Source organism: Melanostigma gelatinosum (genome assembly GCF_949748355.1).
Source record: "Melanostigma gelatinosum genome assembly, chromosome: 10".
Lineage (NCBI taxonomy): Eukaryota > Metazoa > Chordata > Actinopteri > Perciformes > Zoarcidae > Melanostigma > Melanostigma gelatinosum.
In genome coordinates this window covers 19217320-19223806 of record NC_136643.1, presented here as the reverse complement: position 1 = coordinate 19223806, position 6487 = coordinate 19217320, and positions in this window count along the sequence as shown.

The following is a 6487-nucleotide window of genomic DNA, read 5'->3' as shown; positions in this document are numbered from 1 at the left end:
ATAAAACAGCAGCACTGACAAGCAGTTGGCCCCAGTTATTAAAGTACGCTTAGAAGGCAGTTAAATGAGCAGCAACATAAAGAGACTGACTCATCACTGCGCTGATGGAGGCAGAGGGTAGGAGGCTGTGTGCGTATTTGAATTGTGCAGGCGTTGCTCAGCGAGGCGAGCTGGCCTGCTATTGTTTAAAAGGAAATCGCATCTCGCGCATGCCGATGGGATGATGGGACATCAGGGAGACAGCCCTTCACACACATAGACACACACAAATAAAGATGTGCGCATACACACACGAGAGACATGCTGCGAACAGGACATGACAGGAGGGTGCGTGATGTAAATACCATGCGAACAGCATCAAAATAGCTCCAACCAACAGTCTTATATGACAGCCACTGGCTGGCTGCAAAGCCCAACTTGTCTTATTTTGTAAATCCAAGCTGACAATAGCACTATGGGATCTCGGGAGCCAGTTCAAATCTATTCTTTATTTCATGTTTCACATAGATTTATACCTGGTGAGACGGGGAGGTAGGGAAACTTGGATATTTCTACCAGAAAATGCCACTGACATTTAAAAAATAGGACAAGCTGTTCCCTAATATTTTACCCCATGTTTGCTTTTTTTTGTTACAACTGCCACCCCGAGGTGATGGCAGGTGAAGTGTCATATTGTGAAGAAAGGGGATTTTCCGGTTGTGTCATGGCCAATTTTGGCGCCAAAGTGCAACAGCTTGAATGAATTGCTGCTGTCTTTTCCTCGCAGTTGGAGCTGCTTCTTTGAGAGCTTTCCCTGAGAAGTCTCTTCCGTCTGAGAGGCAGACAATCAAGGATGGACTCAAAGCTCAGAGACTGAGCCAGAGCTGCAGGACTCACAGTGTCCAGCCTCTAATGAGACAGCAAGTATCATGTAAGACAAACCCATGGGGAATGCCTTATTTTGCAGCCTGAAGCACAAGGGTCTCTCTGTCTTTGTGTGTGTGTGTGTGTGTGTGTGTGTGTGTGTGTGTGTGTGTGTGTGTGTGTGTGTGTGTGTGTGTCTATAAATAGCAGCAGGTGTTTATCTGTGCGTATGAAGAAGATGAAAACATGCTTAAAGAAGCTAAATGGCTGATTTTTTTGTCTCCCCCTCCTTTTAGCCCTCATACTAAGCTAAGCAAATCACCTGCTGGCTCCATTTATCATACAAACACGAGAGTATATTGATTTTCTCATCTAACTTAAATTTGATTTATATTGTCACATACATGCGTACATACATACATGCAATTCGAGCACTGCATTTAGCCCCATCCTAAGCATTAGGAGCATGTGGTATAAAAGAATTTGGGGTTCCTTGTCTCGCTCGAGGACACTTTGACATGTGGAGCCAGCCAGCCAACCTTGTGATTAAGGGACAACCCGCTCTGCCTTCTGAGCCACAGCCAAAGATGATAACACGATGAGTACTTTTACTCCCTATTCACAGGAAGTCAAGATTATCTGCATACTGCTCACCAGCATCACATACAGTGTCTCAAAGGGCTTTATGGACTCAAACTGCGCTCAAAAAACAAACATGAACACTTAGATCGTGAGTAAGAAAAGAAATAGAAGAAACCTCAGGGGAAGCAAGTCACAAGGCATTCGCCCTCCACAGATGACTGGATGTGTACCCCTGGAGGATTCGGGGTTCGGAAAAGGCAGTGGACTGTACGTGGACAGATTTAGTAATTGTTGTGTCGGCTCAGCTGCAGCCGCCACCGGCTTTCCATGGGGAGACAAGCCAAAGGCCAGCTTGTAAACATGAAAGTGAAACCTGAGATTTCTGCATGTGTTTGCAGTGGGCGATTGCACACAGACAGCATGCTGGATTCACATCCGGTCTGGGACTCGTGTCCCTCTTTTTTTACTTACAGGCATTTGAGTGAGTGAGTGTGCAACTCTGTGTCTGTCAACAACTAATCTTGCGTTCTGCTGCAGCAAACTGCACAGTATGTTGAGTACCTGTCGCCGCTGCTCTGTGGCTCACTTTTGTGGTTTTGGATGATGTGTTTGGCTAACCGCTAGCAGCTAACTGAACTATCAGTACACACACACACTGCTGAACCTCTCCACAACTCAGCTGCTCTCAATTCATTGGGTTTGAATTAAGTGGGTTTTACGATGACTTACAGCCCAGTATAGTGACAAGATTCCAGCCAATTGTTGGTTGTGCTCATTCAATCACACACTACAGCTGTGGTCCTTTGAAGACACACCTGCCAGACATGCGCACTCTACTGAGCGCACCTCTTACGTGGTCTTTGCTTTTCAATTTTCCAATCTCAAACACCTGAGTAACAACATTTGAGGGACGAAATGAACCATGCGGATGCAGAGTCATGCTTCCTTTCATTGATGTAGAACCTCGTTTAAAACCAGAACAAAGGCAACGGCATGAGTTATACATTATGGATAGTTCAAGCATCAATACGGCAAGGCTGAACTGATTCTTAGTTTAACATCTCGATCTGGCTTTAGATGAATTCTTGTGCAGTAACTTCAGCATCATGCATGCAAGTTGTGTGCGCTATTTATTCATTTTGTGGGAACACAAATCTGTGCCTACATGTGTGTGAATCCAGAAACGATGTTGTTAATATAGGAAAAGTTTAATGAGCATCCATTCTAAATACTGCAACTTTCAGGTTACATTTCCAAATGTTTACTGTAGATCAATAAAGTTTTCCATTTGGCATGTGTATGATATTTTTAAAGTTGTTATTAGCTAGATATATGTTCTTGTTATGGACCAAGTATTGATGGAGGTCTCAGGCATTTGTCGCTACATTAATCTGAGCTTGAAGGATTGAAAATTGAAACACATAAGTATGAGTTATTATTGTTGCATTGCAGCTTCTGCTCCATATCTCAGCAACCCAAACAGTGCATGGGTGTATGCATATGGGGGGGGGAGGGGGCGTGCGTGTGTGTGTGTATATGGGGGGGGGGGGGGGAAGGGGGCGTGCGTGTGTGTGTGCACGCTCATGTTCATCAAATACATCCCAACACTATTTCCCCTCTTCAGGGAGTGGATGGCTTTCCATTAGTAGATGTGGAATGAGGAGCAGTGGGGGGGGGGGATATTTGCTTGCACCAATTACGTCTGTCATTAACTCTGCAACACACACACAAACATAGTCACACGGTATTTAACACATTCAATTTAACAGCGTGTGAGTCAGTGTGTGGGCCTCTGCTTCCGGCTGAGACCTGTTGTCTGGAATGAGAGGAGACTCTTCCGTCTCTTGCTCTCTCACCTTCTATCGCGACCTGCTTTTTGTCTCTTACTCCAGGGCTGTGTGTGTACACAGCGAGACTTTAAAGTGGTGTGTGTGTGTGTGTGTGTGTGTGTGTGTGTGTGTGTGTGTGTGTGTGTGTGTGTGTGTGTGTGTGTGTGTGTGTGTGTCTGTCTGTGGTTTGCTTTGTTGGCTTCAAGCCCGTCACATACCCGACAACACCGATGCCTCAACTCATGCGGTTGTATAAACACACATTTTGGTTTGGGAGTGTTATTGTGTCAAAGAAAATTGAATCAGATATCACCCATATGAACGTGATAAAGCCTCTGATTATTCATGGCATGACAGAAATATCATTACAGCAAGTCTCCACTAATATCGCCTTCGCCCACTTTAAGCCACAACAGATGAGTGCAGGACCAGTGTGAGTTATTGGGTGGCAAAAAACACTTTTGGCTAAATGTAGATATTTAAATGTGATCCTTTTCAAACTGGAGCCTTCCCTATTATTCAAAAACACGCTGTAGTGTTTCCCCATGAATTCCATTCAAGTGAGGATGGAAAAGCCCAGGTTAATAACAGGGGGGGGGGGGTGACATATTTGCATGAAAGATGATTAAAACTGCTCAATATAATGAATACAAGTTAGGGTTTACCCATAGGAAACCAGTGCAGGTGATACATATATAATCAAACACACTGCATCGCATCTGTTTGATGGTTGATATAGACAGCACCAGATCTGATGTCAATTGAAGACAACAGCAAGCTAATGCATCAGTCTAGCGCTATAGATTCAAGTTGCTCATGTTTACCAGTATTGATTGAACTGTCCACCCAGCCAGAGGGACGGCTGATGTAATTCATGTCTGACGTGGTGCTTCCCTCCCAGTCTGCGCTGCATGCTAATAATGAACGCTGTTTGGGCTGGAGGGAGTGCATTACGCTGACTGTATCACATCTTCGTCCATCGGGGGACACACACTGGGGAATGTCGGCTTAGAGGAGGAAAAAGGAAGGAAGAGTGAGAGGGCGAGAGGCTTGCACACATATGGGGAAAGGAAAGTGCGTGTGTGTTCGTGTGAACGTGTGTGAGTGCGAATTGAAACTTGGACACAGCAGACGCATGTCACCTCAGCTCCAGTGCCGTCAGCCTAAACTGACATAAACAGCCCCAGGCGGCCCTTATCAGAGATGGACTTTACATAACGGCTGAGTCACTCACTATCTATTTTTATGGCTTTGAGGTGTGTGTGTGTGTGGGTGTATGCGTGTTTTGCTTCCATCTTTTTGACAGCCAATTTGAGTTTCAGACCTTCACAATGAGGGCCTTAGTGTGACGTTGGGTCATCTTGACCAGGCTTCAATCCTTAAAGGCGCCGATTGAGGACTCAGTTTTGTGGTGTACAGCTTATTTAAGTGTTTTGGGGAATTGTTTGCCTTCATGAGAGTACGCTAGAGAGCTGATAGGAAAGGAAAGGAGAGAGACAAGGGGGCGTAAGTGCAACAGGACGCCCCAGGCATGTAGCCCTGATGGAAGTGAATAAATTAGAGGGAGGACGAGATCCAAAAAACACAACAAGTGCGAAATTGAGACGATTCATCGTTGGGACTCAAGCAAGTCGCGAGCACTGAGGAGTGAAAGGCTGGACAATCTGAATTTGTTATGTTGATGAGAGCAAATGTTAAGAACTTTGAATCTGCTTCTGAATACGTGGCGTAAGTAAATTCCGTTACACTCAGAACATGTTTCTTGAGTTAACCTGTTCACACAAGGATCACACAGCTCTGAGGTTAGGATTCGGGTTCAGGAGAATGAATTTAGTCATTTGAGGGTCTTCGACACAGAAATATACACAAAAACTGAACACAATGACAATATCAATGATGTGGCCATCTTTAATTTATTGTACTTCACTTTGCAAAATATTTAAACAACTTTGAAACAAATTTAAAACATTTAAAATATTATATTATAAGATAATTACTGCTCATTATCGTATATTTTAACTGTCTAAAACAGGTCATTTAAATGGCTAAAATAACCATTACATTATTCAAATCAGGCAAAGATGAGGGTTACTGCCGGTAAATTCCAATGTCAAATCTTGATTAGTATGAGCGTTGCCTTGTGAAAAGCAGAATATCCTTCAAGGAAATGCAGCCTACTGGGAGTCCAATGAACATTTCAACATTGTTTAACTGTTATTCAACGCTGTTTGAATAGCACATGTTACATTCAGCTCAGAGACCATTACTCAGCGAGCCATGTTCAAGTCCCTTTGCCATCGAGCGTCCACTCCTACTGAAGTGTCCTCGAGCAAAACCCTGACCCTCCAGCTCCAGACTATTCTGACCTCCGACCTCCAACCAAGAAAAGTCTTTAATGTGGGAAACATAAAGCGTTGCCACTTTAAGGTTACATTTTCAGATTGTTATGATATTTTCATTAATTCAGTATCGAGACGTATTGAATAGCTAGATATTTGTTCTTGTTGTGGACCAATAATGAACATTTGTAGTCTAAATTAAGTTTGCAGCTGTTTAATACTTGATGGTCATATATTGAAAATAGAAATATTACAAAGCTATGAGTTAGTCAGAGTGAATGCCAAAGAAAAGCATTATTGCATTGTAGTGCTCAGACCGTTAACACCTCTCAGCAACCCGAATGAAAATCCTGACCGTTATAGTCACATTCATAGTTTGAAGATGTGAAACTTCTTTGATCATATCTATGTTTATGAAGGCAGTATTGTATGGGACTGTAGAATGTATCATCATGAGGGTCTAGTTTATCAGACCATCATAAATGATTTGTGATAATGAAACGCTGATGGAAACACACACACACCCACACACACATTCATACACACACACTTTGTCATATGCAGTTTATGAACATTGTGAGGAGAGAATATGATAGCAAATCCCCTCTCCACAGCCTCAGGCTTCAATACTTTACTTTTGTCCCTACATATTTCATGACTTCAATCGCAAGGTGTATTCACGTTCAAGCATTCTGAAAGGACCCCTGCTGACTCCCTCTGAGCCTTCCCTGCTCCACTTCTTTTTTTTCATCTGTCATTCTGGAGCATGTCAGTGTTTAACCCCCTCCCACGCTGGCACGCACACACACACACACACACACACACACACACACACACACACCGCCTTTCTTCTTCAACAAACTGCACAAACATACACAGTCGCTCAAACACAGC